At 40.3% G+C, this 15,443-nt stretch overlaps 1 protein-coding gene across 1 annotated transcript in view; it reads right to left on the bottom strand.

The window, feature by feature from the left end:
- The window catches only part of CENPJ (centromere protein J), a 226,330-nt gene that overhangs the window by 99,046 nt on the left and 111,841 nt on the right, over nt 1–15,443 (bottom strand). The gene's annotated exons all lie outside the window — the stretch shown is intronic.

Genomic DNA, 15,443 nt, shown 5'->3' with positions numbered 1-15,443 from the left:
TTGATGAGCTATGATACAGTAAGGTAAATTTGACTGCGGCAGTTCCATACCCCATCTTCCCTCCTCAATTTCTCAAAAGCAGTCTGAAGGCAACTGTGACTGTCTTCTCTTTCACCAACCTGACGACACTGCAGACAAGGAGCAAAGATGATTGCCATGCACCAAGTTAGTCCTAGCAGCTTCCTCTAGCTGAGCAACGTGTTACTCATACTAGAAGTTAAGAAGCTGACTTGACTCCAACTGAAGGAACATGAACATGTAAGCATTTTTAAGAACTATGAAGAAACACAACCTAAAGATTTATAGATGATGAATAAATTGAATTATCTGTTCAGATAATTTAATGATGACTGTAGTATAAAAACAAATCCCTGGAGGGTAAATCAGAGAGGCCAGTGGGTTGTGGCTGATTTCACTGTGCACACATTGTATCGTTCCTCTTTGAAGAAGCTGCAAGTTATGCCATATAGAACGTAGTTTTCCAGTATTTGGACTTATTTTATCTGGTTCTTACGTTAAAGGATAATTGGAAATCTGGAGCCACTCAACAAATAACAATATATTCATTCTCAAATCATTCTCAAAGTGCATTCTTTCTTTTTAATGTTTGTGTCTTTACTCTATGAATCCAGAAGCTTAGGAAATCTGAATAGGAAGAGCAAATCTAGAAGGGCACAATGTTTTGCAAAATCTTGAGGAAGTGCTTGTAAATCATGTATTTCTGGATTGCTCAAGACCGAATGAAGATGTACTTGATTTCCTTGATGACATGTCCTTGATGTACATGATTTCCAGATGAGTCTTAATGGCCATCAACTCTTCAGTGTTTCCCTTCAGCTAGTTCCCCAATTATTTGTTCTTCCTATGCTAGTTTAGGGAAGCATAACCACTTCCAAATTTTGAGATTTGAACATTTATTTAATTTTTATCCCGCCTTTATTATTTTTATAAATAACTCAAGGCGGCGAACATACTTAATACTCCTTCCTCCTCCTATTTTCTCCACAACCACCACCCTGTGAGGTGAGTTGGGCTGAGACAGAGTGAGTGGCCCAAGGTCACCCAGCCGGTTTTCATGCCTAAGGTGGGACTAGAACTCAGAGACTCCTGGTTTCTAGCCCAGCACCTTAACCACTAGACCAAACTGGCTCTCATAATATGTACCCAATTAGTTACAGTGGCTTACTGAAACTTACTTATTTACTGTTCTCCCATGAATACACTCTGCAACTTGAAGCAATGGGGGAAAGACGCCAAAACTAATCAGTGGTAGATAAACTGTAAATGACCAGACAGCCCATCTACTTTATCCTCTGCTCCATTCATCTGAAGGTCCCTTACTATTGTTGCAAAGGTTATGAATTCCTGATGGACCAGATAGCTTGTGATCTAGAAGTGGAGATAATTATGATTAACCCTTTGTTGTGGTCAAATCACTTTCTGGTAATCTTGTAGCTTGCCAGCACCACTGATGTCCAAAGGGTTGAGGGACTAATTAAGACAGTTTACCATGGAAACCTGATGAATCTACTTGGGTTTTAGCAGGCAAGGCAATTTGGGGTTTCCCCAGTAATATGGCAGTATTTATCCATCTTTGGAATGTGGAGATGACAAGGGTGTTGAACATGATTTTCTTCAAATGGCACTTTTCAGATTCTGAGAGGTTCCATGGTTTACTAAGGAACCCCAAAACAGAAGCAGCTGAATGAATCACATGCACAACTCCCCATTCAGGCCTAGGAAAAAAAAAATTCGTGTCAGAAGCACCTACCAAGGCGCTTCTGTATTGAACAGATTTGCCGGTGACATCACCGTTGCCCAGGGGATGCCTGAGGGGGCTCCTTTCATGTCCCTGTTATTTTCCCACCTGTTATTTTCCCAAGTGATACCTATTTATCTACTTGCATTTGCATGCTTTCGAACTGCTAGGTTAGCAGGAACTGTGACAAGTTGATGGGAGCTCACTCTGTCACGTGGCTCGTGCTTTCGGGTTTCGAACTGCCAAGCTTCCAACCTTAATGATCCTCTGACTCAGCGTCTTAACCACTGAGCCACTGCGGCCCCCTAGGCAATGAAGGCAGCAAAGTGCCAATACTACTCTGGTCTCTCTGTGTTGGCAGATCATTGTCTAGCAACAGCGTTTAAGGTGGGGTGGATGTGCAGGAGAGTCTCCCTCTAGGCCACTGTGACAAGTGTGTAAAATATTTTGCTGATATTTTACTCATATCTGTTCTGACTTAGACTCTACAATGGCAGGAACAAGTGAAGTAAATGAGGAAACGATTTGCTGAGTTATCTGGGATTCTTTTGATCTTGTGGACTCCAAGAATGTGGACAGTGTTCTGAGCAGCATGAGCTTTGTCACCTCCAGGTTCGACCCATGTCCCACCTGGTTTCTTCAGGTAGTTACATTGGAGATATGTTGATTCAAGGGGCAGTAAATGCTTCTTTGAGCCAATTTAATGTCAACAAAACTGTTTCAGATGCACCATTGATCTAACTCCAGTACAAAGCAGTTTTCTATATACCCAGTGCATGGAGATGGTCTATGAAAAGACATTAGATGCTTAGGCCACATCAAGCATCCATCAAGTAACAGAGGAGGAATGTGCAAGAGGAATAAACTATCTGTCATCCCCACTAGGTAGACCAGACCAGGGAACAATTCAACAGGAAGACTAGAACTACTTTTATTGAGATTGGCTATAAGAGAATCAGGCAAGTCTGACTGTGCTGGACTTCCCTCATCCCTTTTATACTGTAGTAAATCAAGGAGGTGTCTATCTGAGCCACTTCTGAATATTATTTTCTTTTTCAGGGCTTAAACAGTGTTTCAGCCTCCTGTGCCTAGGTAACAGTTCTTGCATATTTCCATCAAGGTCATTTTCTTTACCCTCTACACTAGTGTTTCTCAACCTTGGCAACCTTGTTGGCTTGGAAATTCTGGGAGTTGAAGTCCATGCATCTTAAAGTTGCCAAAGTTGAGAAATACTGCTCTACACTATCTCCCCAAGGTCAACTAATTACTGCCATGTCACATCAACTACTTACCTGGAAGTTAATCACCTCTAGGAATTCCCATCTCTATCTTCTTGGTAGTTTCCCCCTCCTCTCTATGGCCACATGGGGAGGTAAAAAGGGGCAAAACGGTAGTAGTGGTAGTAAAGCTGCCTAATTTTGTCCATGATGGCCCTGACTCCACCTGCATCACTGCAATGTTTTTTTAGTTCCTTCCAGAAGACATTTTTTTAAAAGTCAGATGTGGAGAGGCTCCCAGATTGCTTTACAGGTGATAGGACCTCCCTAAAATGTCTGATGCCTAGTAGAACCAGCCATTCTGTCTTGTGTGTGGCCGGTACACAAAGGGAAAGACAATAGCTGGGTTCTATGTCTTGTGTGTAAAAAACTATGGCTACACTTAGAGATATGGTGGTTTTCCTAGAAATCTACTGGGAAGCAGGAATCTATTGAAATGTTAATGCTGTGATCTCTTCTTTATGCTTAGCTTGTATTCATATAAATGAATGTTATATCACAGAAATGTCATGAGTTTCTAATGTCCTTCTTCCAAGGAAACTCAATCCTGATAAATGCTTTCTTTTTTTTCCCTTTTCTCTCTTTTATCTTTTAGGCATTTTTGCAATTTTTAATGCCTCTATTTGTTACTAACGAAGTATTTCAGTCAGAGCTTATTCTAAACATATTGAAAACTGAACAGTTTCAAATATTATAAAATGTTAGTATTTGACTACAAAGAAGCCTTGCAAAATTTCATAGCTCTAATTTCATTTACACCCCTTCCTCATTTAGCAACTACCTCGGTTAGCGACCATTCGCAAATATGGTAATAAAAAAATCATTTTCTGATCAATGTGTGCATTTACAACCAAATTTCATGCACCTGACAACAACGCACACCGGAGAGAGTAACACTGGCGTAGCTGTATGAGAGAACTTTAACTGAATGAGATGGCAGCAACCAGTGATCTTCACAGTCTCTCTCTGTCACATGTTCACTTAGTGACCATTTCGCTAAACTACCTGTTCATTGGAATGGAACTCAGCTGCTAAATGAGGAGTTAGAATGAAACCCACCATCATGCTAAGTCCTAATGTGGTTTGACTTTGGCTTAGTATGTTGTATAAATCCAGTCAGTAGAGTTTGTAAATCAAAGTTTATGACTTAGCAAGTTCTATGAACACAACCAATGATAGTTTATTCAATAAGCATTGATCCATGTCAAATACAGTAAGGCTACAGGGGCTCTTTATCCATCCATTCACTGGGTATCCAGGAAGGAGCCCCAAGTATAAGTGACAGGAGACATTTATATTGACCTATAACCTGTGATAGCCTACTATCAGTTTTCTTGCCTTTGAAGATAGGCTTTTTTCTTAAGATACAAATTTATTCATTAGATTTACTAAAGTGCTTTGCACCTCCCTGTTTCCTGTTTCTACGCATGGATGGAGGCAGACAAAGAAGCAGAAGAGTTACAATGTGCAGTTTTAATTTCCGGTGGGCAGAGTCTCTGGTGGAAATTATAAGTGATTTTCCCCCTTCTTCCCCCATAGCTCTTTAATTAACACAGATTGCTATGTTAACAGTACATATTTTTATATAACTTCAGAGGCTGTGCTAGCTATCATTATGGTTTAACTGCCATAGAGGATAATAATCATAATCAGTGGGACCATGATTGACTTGCTTTCTGGAAAGCTGAAATGTGCCTCTTTTCTCAGCAATTCATTTTCATTCTGAAGCCTATAGAAAAGCTGTGCCATCAGAAATCAGGATGAGGATCTGTTGAAGATTTGCTAATACTTGACATTCAAGAATGGGAGGAGAGCCACAGATTTTACTGCTGGAGTATACTAACAGCTACAAATTTTCAGCTAAGGGTTTGTATATTTATATATAGAGAGATGGAATTTAAAAATAATCAGTGTAATTTAAATAAAAATGTGTTCCTCTAGAATAAGGGAAATATTGACATAATGATCCATGGTTTGGTTACCCTCTGCCGAATTTCTGCCCTAATACAGCAAGTTCTGTCTTAATGTGGGATGTCTTAATGGCCAGCGAGTTCTGTATTAATGTGGGATAAGTTAAGAAAAGTGATGGCTGGATTCCCCTGGCTTATTTTTTCCCCCACCAAGTGTCACCTACTGGCAGGAAAATAACCACCAATCATTGTCCTTAACCTGTAATGGGGTGGGAACAAGCTAGCATAGCATAGCAACTTAGAACTGCTATGTTGGCCCCCTTTCAAGTCACCTATTTAAAGGATTCCAGGTGTCGAGGTTCTTTGCAACTTTGCCTTTCAGTTGGGCACTTTCTAAACATGATTTAGTGCTTGGCTCAAAGAGTGCTAAGCCCTTGTTCAAAAATAGCCCATCTCGTAAGTCACAATGTGGAGGGAACAGAAGTGAGCAACTGGTAATAAACAAGCTCTATCCTCAGCAAGGGTAGCAGATAGTTTATTGAGTCATAGATAATCTCAGCAAGGGCTACAAGGCAACGGCAGTGCTTGCATGTGTCCATGGAGGGCCGTATCGGGAAGTACCTTTGAACGCAAAATTATGCTTCCAGGTTATAAACACCATGAAAAATATGGTTATGTGATCCCCCTTTTTGGCAGAAGCAGCAGAAAATCTGGAATGCACTTACTGGCGACAGAACCAAGAACACAAAGCCAGCAAAGCCCAATTCTCTTTCCTAGTTTAAATTGTTCCACTAGTCCTGTTTTTTAAACACAGGCCCCATGTTCTTTCAGAGGAGCATAGACCATTGTATGTAAGGAGCCTGCACAAAACCTATCAAGCACTTTGGAAACACCAGTCAGAAACTGCATGATGTCAGCTCTTCAAGGTTGACCAGATCAAAAAACAGACTCCACAAGAAGACTGGAACTCTAGTTTATTGAGATAGGCTACAATAACAGAATCTTGCAAGCCTGACTGTTTTCTCCTTCCCTCCCTCTCCTTCCCCAGGGAGTTAGGGAGAAGCCAGTCTGAATCTCTTCCTAAGACTGATTCCCAGGCTCAAAGCATGTTTTTGCACTTGTTGTCGTGGTCTCTGAATACTTCTTCCAAGATCATCTCCATGGCTCCCTACACCTGGGCAGATACCTCTGTAGAGGCCAGATAACTTCTGTCTGCAACAACCCAAGCCAAAATGGCCATGGAGGACAGTGTACAGGTACTGTAGGGGAAGGGGTATGTCTGCAGTGCCCTCAAGTGACCAATAGGAACTGGGCAAATATCACTTGTCTGCCTTAGCAAGTACATCATCCATGAAACATGCTTGATTGATCTTCATTTCCTTTCTGTCCAAGTGAAATAGTATTTTCTATCTTGAAAAAGGTCCAACATTTTGCCTAATTGCATAAGGAGTAATGTTTGAGTTGCACTTGCTATTTTTATTCTTTTTTGTTTCATCGGAAGTCCATTTTTTCAGCAGTCATTGTGCTAACAATTCTTGTTCTTTCATTTCAACAAGCAGTTACACTTAGACTGAAATTAGAGTTAACTAATGACCCTAATCTGATTTAGGAGACTGGACAGAACAAATCAGAAGAAATCACCTTCAGAAAACAATCCCTTCTATTTTAATGATGAAAAAGCGGATAGAAACACACACACACACACATACAATCTTCTGGATCTGGCAGAGCTTCCCACCAATCAGGATTTAAGACATCCTGCCTTGATTCCGAAAATAGTAAAAAGCTACCAATACTAGTAACCGTTGATAGATTGATGATCCATGAATCATCTAACTATTTTTTAAACCACTGAAAGTAGCTGCATTTACCACAACTGCTAGCAGCAAACTGTGCTGTGTAAAAATTTTATTTCTCTGCATTTCGTTTTAACGGATGTCCACACATTCTAACACTGTGACAAGGGAGAAAGACCTCTCTATCCATTTTATCTATGCCATGCACAATTCTGTATACTTCTGTCATGACCTATCTTCCCATCCTTGATTCCAAGCTTGTTGTTGTTTATTCGTTTAGTCGCTTCCGACTCTTCGTGACTTCATGGACCAGACCACGCCAGAGCTTCCTGTCGGTCGTCAACATCCCCAGCTCCCCCAGGGACGAGTCCGTCACCTCTAGAATATCATCCATCCATCTTGCCCTTGGTCGGCCCCTCTTCCTTTTGCCTTCCACTCTCCCTAGCATCAGCATCTTCTCCAGGGTGTCCTGTCTTCTCATTATGTGGCCAAAGTATTTCAGTTTTGCCTTTAATATCATTCCCTCAAGTGAGCAGTCTGGCTTTATTTCCTGGAGGATGGACTGGTTTGATCTTCTTGCAGTCCAAGGCACTCTCAGAATTTTCCTCCAACACCACAGTTCAAAAGCATCGATCTTCCTTCGCTCAGCCTTCCTTATAGTCCAGCTCTCGCAGCCATATGTTACTACAGGGAACACCATTGCTTTAACTATGCGGGCCTTTGTTGTCAGTGTGATGTCTCTGCTCTTAACTATTTTATCGAGATTTGTCATTGCTCTTCTCCCAAGGATTAAGCGTCTTCTGATTTCCTGACTGCAGTCAGCATCTGCAGTAATCTTTGCACCTAGGAATACAAAGTCTTTCACTGCTTCTACATTTTCTCCCTCTATTTGCCAGTTATCAATCAAGCTGGTTGCCATAATCTTGGTTTTTTTGAGGTTTAGCTGCAAGCCAGCTTTTGCACTTTCTTCTTTCACCTTCATCATAAGGCTCCTCAGTTCCTCTTCACTTTCAGCCATCAAAGTGGTATCATCTGCATATCTGAGATTGTTAATGTTTCTTCCAGAGATTTTAACTCCAGCCTTGGATTCCTCAAGACCAGCTTGTCGCATGATGTGTTCTGCATACAAGTTGAATAGGTAGGGTGAGAGTATACAGCCCTGCCGTACTCCTTTCCCAATCTTAAACCAGTCCGTTGTTCCGTGGTCTGTTCTTACTGTTGCTACTTGGTTGTTATACAGATTCTTCAGGAGGCATACAAGATGACTTGGTATCCCCATACCACTAAGAACTTGCCACAATTTGTTATGGTCCACACAGTCAAAGGCTTTAGAATAGTCAATAAAACAGAAATAGATGTTTTTCTGAAACTCCCTGGCTTTTTCCATTATCCAGCGGATATTGGCAATTTGGTCTCTAGTTCCTCTGCCTTTTCTAAACCCAGCCTGTACATCTGGCAATTCTCGCTCCATGAACTGCTGAAGTCTACCTTGCAGGATCTTGAGCATTACCTTACTGGCATGTGAAATGAGTGCCACTGTTCGATAGTTTGAACATTCTTTAGTGTTTCCCTTTTTTGGTATGGGGATATAAGTTGATTTTTTCCAATCTGATGGCCATTCTTGTGTTTTCCAAATTTGCTGGCATATAGCATGCATTACCTTGACAGCATCATCTTGCAAGATTTTGAACAGTTCAGCTGGGATGCCGTCTTCTCCTGCTGCCTTGTTATTAGCAATGCTTCTTAAGGCCCACTCAACCTCACTCTTCAGGATGTCTGGCTCTAGCTCACTGACCACACCGTCAAAGCTATCCCCGATATTCTTATCCTTCCTATACAGGTCTTCTGTATATTCTTGCCACCTTTTCTTGATCTCTTCTTCTTCTGTTAGGTCCTTGCCATCTTTGTTTTTGATCATACCCATTTTTGCCTGGAATTTACCTCCAATGTTTCTAATTTTCTGGAAGAGGTCTCTTGTCCTTCCTATTCTATTGTCTTCTTCCACTTCCGCGCATTGCTTGTTTAAAAATAATTCCTTATCTCTTCTGGCTAACCTCTGGAATTTTGCATTTAATTGGGCATATCTCCCCCTATCGCTGTTGCCTTTTGCTTTCCTTCTTTCTTGGGCTACTTCTAGTGTCTCAGCAGACAGCCATTTTACCTTCTTGGTTTTCTCTTTCTTTGGGATGTATTTTGTTGCCGCCTCCTGAACAATGCTGCCAACCTCTGTCCAGAGTTCTTCCGGGACCCTATCTACTAAGTCCAGTCCCTTAAATCTATTCTTCACCTCCACTGCATATTCCTGAGGAATATTCGTGAGCTCATATCTAGCTGATCTGTGGGTCTTCCCTAATCTCTTTAGTCTGATCCTAAATTGTGCAAGAAGTAGTTCATGGTCTGAACTACAGTCAGCTCCAGGCCTTGTTTTTACCGACTGTACAGATGTCCGCCACCTTTGGCTGCTGATTCCAAGCTAAACAATCCCAATTTCTGGAGTGCCTCATTGTAGGTGAGCTACTCCCAGTCCCTAATCATCTTGGTGGCCGTTTTTTTGTACATTTTCCACCTCTATAATATTCTTTTTAAGGTGTGATGACCAGAACTGTACACAATGCTCCAAGGAGAACTTTGGGCAAAACAAAGCTATTCTACATATAGCTTTGGTGATGCTCCTGCAGCTAATGATGGTGTCCCTGCTGAGTAGCTGAGCCAACTTTTCTCTAGTTTGAGTGGCCAAAATCCAACACTACAAAGCTTCAGAATAAGCCACTTGCACATTGGGAAAAACTGCTACCAAATCCTGCCTCCCTGACATTCCCCTCTTCCCACAGCCAGCAAGCTGCCTTAGGGTCTTCCCCCACTTGCATCTAACCATGATTATGAATGTATTGGCAATCTCTGAACTCTGCTATGACCCCATGACATTTCCTTCATCTCATCCTCAATCTATGAGTGAGACAGACTTGAATTATCTTTATTGTTCCAGTTTTAAAGTTCATGTTCACATTCCCTCTACCTACACCACAAACATGCTCTGGTAACCTTTTATTTCATGCCACTGTAGAACTGGATATCAGGGTTTGGAGAGTGATGCATTTATAAAATTTATAAATTGCCCCAAACAAAGGCTGTAGGTGGTGTATAAAATTGTGGAGTGGAAATGCCAGTAGTATAGAAGTGATCTTTGATATAACAAAGTTGTATTTTATTTTATTATTTTATTATATTTATTTTAAAGACTTAAATGGCCACCCATCTTGCAAAACACAACTCTGGGCAGATCACAACAATAATGAAACCAAAACCTAGAAAACCAGGTCCCCGACCCACCATCTTCAATCCATTAAACCATACAATCCTCAGGCTCCAACCTTACCCTCTCCCAGTGCCTGGGGGAAAAGCCATCTCTTTATGGCTTTTCAAGGTGGGGCCCTGCTGGATCTCGGGGGAAAGATGTTACAGAAAGGGCATTCAGCCTAGGTTCTACTCTATGGCAACACTTAAGAGATGGTTACTGAGCATTCCCACCCTATCTAGCCAGGGGACCCTCAAGGAGAAGCCATCTCACAAATAACCTAGCCCCATTTGCCATTCCATGACACTTTTCCACCTCTTTCTCAGACTAAAATTCTAACAGCCAGTGGGCATGATCCTGCCATATAATGTGCTTCAATGAAGTAGATGGTGTTTCAGCATCTCCATGGTGCTCAGGAATGCCTGATGTGGGGTTTTTATTGCATCCAGTAATGACTTTTTCACTTCAAGCTGCCAACCAAATAAAAAGTGTTTCATGTGTGCAGCTGAATAGGCAATGTTCCTTTCATCAGCACCATACTGTATATGTACGTGGGACATTTTTTTGTTAGGATCACGGCATAAGTGAATTGATCCCTTCCCTGTGGCCCCCTATTCCAACTGTACAAGGATCCTTGGAAAAGTACTATCTAATGAGCTCTGTTATGTGACCTTGAAATCTTATCTGGCTGTAGCAGTACTTGATGATCTTTTAGTTTACTATGTCTACATACGACATTAATGTTTCTGTCACAGTTGTCCAGAACATAGTGATGTCTTAAATTACTAGTTTTGAAAGCAGAATTCAGAGCCAGACCTTAGGTGCTACTGCATGGTTTGAAAATACTCCGCCATTATTATTCAATGGCTATAATCTCTAGAAAGCACAATGTCTCATCTCCCAGAATGGCCAAAGATTTCAAAGTATAAAAAGCAGGTCTGCTTATTTTCCACTATTGTTCTAAAGTTATCTTCAAAACAGAGTCACCAACAGCAATGTATGTGTAGCAGGATTTCAGTAAATGAATTAAGCATTCCACCTTGAGAGATATTTTCTTCAAATATGCTTACTCAGATTAGGTTTTGGATTAGTTTCCACGTGCCTGAAATATAAGCCTTCCCTTAGTCAGGATCTCCTTATCTTTTTTCTAATCATAAATTTCATAGATATATATCTATATATTTGCATAACTCATGAGTTCTGTTTCCTGGAATTACTATTAAATCCCTTGGTGACATCAGCTTTGAGGAATTTCATACTTGGTTTAAATGATATAAACCTAATTTTGTCTATTGGAAGAAAACTAGGTTGAATTACAATTGAGTAATGCTTTGTACATTTGTCTAGATAATTGCAGCCTTAGTCATTTATATATTTAATTGATAGAGTTAGCTATCAAATTAGCTCCTTTTTGTTTAATCAGTGATATCACCTTATGGAGAATAACAGGTGTCACTTTCCCTTGAGATTTCCTTCAGCTCTGATAAATGCTCAGTGATCCAACCAGGAGTATTAACTGGCTGGTTCATCCAGTTTGTGTGAGCTGGTTGTTAATTTTTTTCTAAGATCCAGAAAACTATGTCTATCCTCATTCTGCCCCAGTTACTTTACATCTTGGCAGTGCTGGCCTGAGAAGGGATTTCTTGCCTTGGAGAGTTAAATATTCAGAGCAAGCAAAGTTGTATGTTCAGGGCAGCCCATCCCTCAAGCAGTGGAGCATGAAAGAAGAATGCTAGTGTGGACAAGGACCAACTGAAAGAACTATTCATCACACAATGAGCACCTGGTCTTTCCCTTGCAAGCAGGATGGGATCTCAGGGCCAGGCTGCTGAGCTTCCAACTGCCCTCTGCTAGTGTTCCCAGACAACCATGCAGTTGGAAAAGCATGTCCTGTCTGCATCCCTGACCTGCTTCTGTGGGACATTTTCCCAAGTTCCCATGCTCAGAGGTCCTGGAGAGTGGCTGCAAGGCCTGCAAACATCCCATACCATCCATGAAGGCTGCTAGAGATGGAAGGGTTGAGACAGGGGATGGTTTGGCAGGGGACACTGGAGCCAAGCCTCATCTCTTACTTGGCCATGATGAATTACTGTTGGAACTGGTTGTTTCTGAAGCCAATTTAGTGGCCTGCTAGAACCACTGAAATGGAGCGGAGCTTATAACACAGCTGAGAAGCTGGCACAGAAAAAAGAAAATTATCTTAGATAGCTTCATTGAGCATGCCAGAGAAACACAGGCTATTGATCTTACATATTCAGCCTCCCAAGCATAAAGAATCACATGCTTAGACATATTAGGTTAAGAAGTAAAAAGAATCTTACTGACTTTATTCTTTGTTGTTCCATTACAGCCATCTTGGTGAAAAAGATGAAGTTCCTTTGTTCTTCTTTTCTTTCTAAATACTTAGTTTGCCCTAAACTCTCAGCCCTACAGTTGCCAAGGGGTGTGTGAAAGAAAGGGGCAGAATCCTTCATCAAGGCCCGAGCACATGGCTCTGATGAATGGAGAGCAGAGCAGCATGCTTGCTTCTCCCTGAGTGGAAGAAGGGGAAAAGAGAGAAAGAGGAAGTGGGAGTGGCAACAAACAGCTTCCTCAGAGTTGCATTGTGGGACAACTCAATTTACATGCTAATTCACATGCTAATGAGGCATGCTGGATTTGCCAGGACTTCCAAAAGTTTCCTAGTTTTGATTACATCTCAAGATTCACCTAACTAAAAGGACAGTATTTGCATGTGAGTCTCCAACTTGCTTCTACAATACTTAAACATTTACATGTTTGAATGTGTAAATGAAAAGCTTTGCATTTGAAGTAGTATTGAACAAAGAATAAAATTCTCAATCTCTGTTGCCAGATATAAAAAGGCTGATTTCATACATCAAGAGACAAAAATGAACACAAATGACTGTTTGAAATCCCCACCAAATTTGGAGGAAGAAAAGGTATAGTTTCTCCACATTTCTCTGTGGGAAGGAAAAATTCTCCAACTATGTCTCTAGAGCAGAGCCTCTTAGCAGTGAAGCTGCACTGCTCTAGAAAAAGCCTTATGCAGGAACGGTTCATAATATCTTCCCGCGGGATTTAACTGAAGCACTGTGGGTTGCAGAAAGCTGGACAAACAATCAGAGACTGGGCATGTATGTGAATTGTTTGACTGTCTTGTAACTAAGTAACTGCAAGAGTACCAGTCATTCTCTGAAAGTTTCTTCTACTTAGAAAGAATTCTTAGAGCAAATTCTCTGCAACTGAATAAGAATCAATAGGGGGAAAAATGCAAGATAATTTCTTTGCTTGGCACTGCTCAACATCTGGAGGATAACAGATTGAGAAAGCTTGCCTCGTTATTACAGGTTATAAACACTGACATTTACATGATTTGTATCAACAGGATGGATACAAGATGTGGAGAAATGCTGCCCTTGCCAACCAATGCCTTGCGTAGTTTCGACATGGTACCTAATATTACTGTAAATCAGGGTTCCCCTAAGTGGTCAGTATTGACTCCCAAGGGTTGATGGAACTATTCAAAGGGTCAGTGGGACTATTCAAGGAGTCAATATTATTATTATACTATTTGGAGTTATACGTTATTAGTTAAAATAGTATTTATTAGTTAAAGTAGTATTTATTAAATTATTTTCATATAATAAACATTTGCAATGAGCTGAAGAGTTTGGGGACCCCTGCTGTAAATAAGGGATAACATGTTATAAAATTCTTAACTTCAATCCTCACTGACACTTTTGGAAAACGTGCTGTAACATCAGTAGATAACCATATTTAAAAACAGGATACTTTCCTGTTGTGATGCCTAATGCTGGTGCAGGGAAAATCCACAGTGGTTCCTGAGCATAGCAACATGACAGTAATTCACAGTACAAGATGAAAATGGATATTTTGCAATCCCCTGTAGTTTGGTATAGATCAACAAGGCATCCTAGTGTTGGGGAAGGCAGTACCATTTTGAGATGCCTCAATAATCCTAAATTCATATTTGTTCCTCAAAAGGCCTCTTCAAAATAATCTTTTTTATTACAGTTACAGTTAAAACTATATAGCTTTGTTTTCAATTATTCATTGTAGGCATTCATATGTATTCAATGGTAATAGAAGTTCAGTCCCCAAGCTAGACCTCCGAAAACAGACATGAAGAATATTGGGCGAATGAAAATTAGTCTTACCTATTTTTCTTCATTGAATTTCAACAATCAACATGGCTTATAGCAATAAAAAACATGTTTTTTTTCTACTTGAGGGTTGTCTTTCACTCATCTCTACTTTCTATAAATTGTAAAGTAGTGCTTATAAGGAAATGAAGAAAGGCCTACCTAACAACATCCAAGCAGGAAGCCAAGATGCTCTCTTACAAATCATCGTCTCTGCAGGAAACTCAGCATATGTTCTGAAACCCAGGATCCTATTCAAACAGATAGTATAGCAACATTTTTTTTGTTTGGATTCTTTTGTGTAAATGTTGCCATTCCTTGTTCTAACCATTTTCTTCTTTCACAAATAGATTTCTTTTTATATCAAGAAATGTTTTAAGATGGAACCTCTGATTAAAATCTTCTTTATGTGCAAGACTTCATAGTTGCACAACTACCTTTTGTAGTTTCAAGGCTTTGTTAAGTTCTCTATTTCTAAGCAATGGGCAGGACAGTCTAGTGCTAAACTGAAGAGCAATTCCTTGGTAGAAGAGCTAAAAATTCTCCACCTGGAAAAACTAAGGAGTATCAGGTTAATAATTACTGTTATTACTGCAATGGGATTCTTGGAGAAAAAACCTACATTAGAATAAAATCAGCTCCCCTTCCAGTCCGTATGTTAGAACATATGGAGAATCTTATCTCTACTAAATTGTCTCATTTATATGTAGATCAAACTGTTAATAAAAATGAGCTGCAATTATTAACTTTAAGACTTACACATTCATTTCATGTACTGAGGTCAGTCAAACATCTTTCCACACAATAAAAGCTGTTACACCAACGTCCATTCAGTCCCAATGTTTAAAAAAGGGTCACTGCTGAACATTTGCTGATGTTCAACACAGCTGATGGATGATCTGCAAACTGCCTCTGACCTGCCTCTGTCTTTTGATACTCAAAAAGCTTCTTTCACAACTGCTTTGCAGTTAGGCACTTTACACTGACAATTATAGACTGGGACATAACGCAAGACTTACTTACTTTAGCCCTAAGACTTAGTTAACTGATAGAAGCACTTGAACATCACTGTTAATACTGTAGATATATTATAAAAGTGTCTGAAGTCTGCCCATTCCTGTTCCATTTGATTTATTCAGAAATAGCATGTCCTCCAATGCTTCAAAAGTCAGGGAGGTGCACATTATTTTGATTAAAGACAGTCTTCAAAATATAATCAAACCATATCTCAGGAAGAGGT

This window comes from Candoia aspera, chromosome 5 (assembly GCF_035149785.1).
Source record: "Candoia aspera isolate rCanAsp1 chromosome 5, rCanAsp1.hap2, whole genome shotgun sequence".
Lineage (NCBI taxonomy): Eukaryota > Metazoa > Chordata > Lepidosauria > Squamata > Boidae > Candoia > Candoia aspera.
The sequence above is the reverse complement of the archived record's forward strand: the minus strand, read 5'-3'. Positions and strand labels throughout refer to the sequence as shown.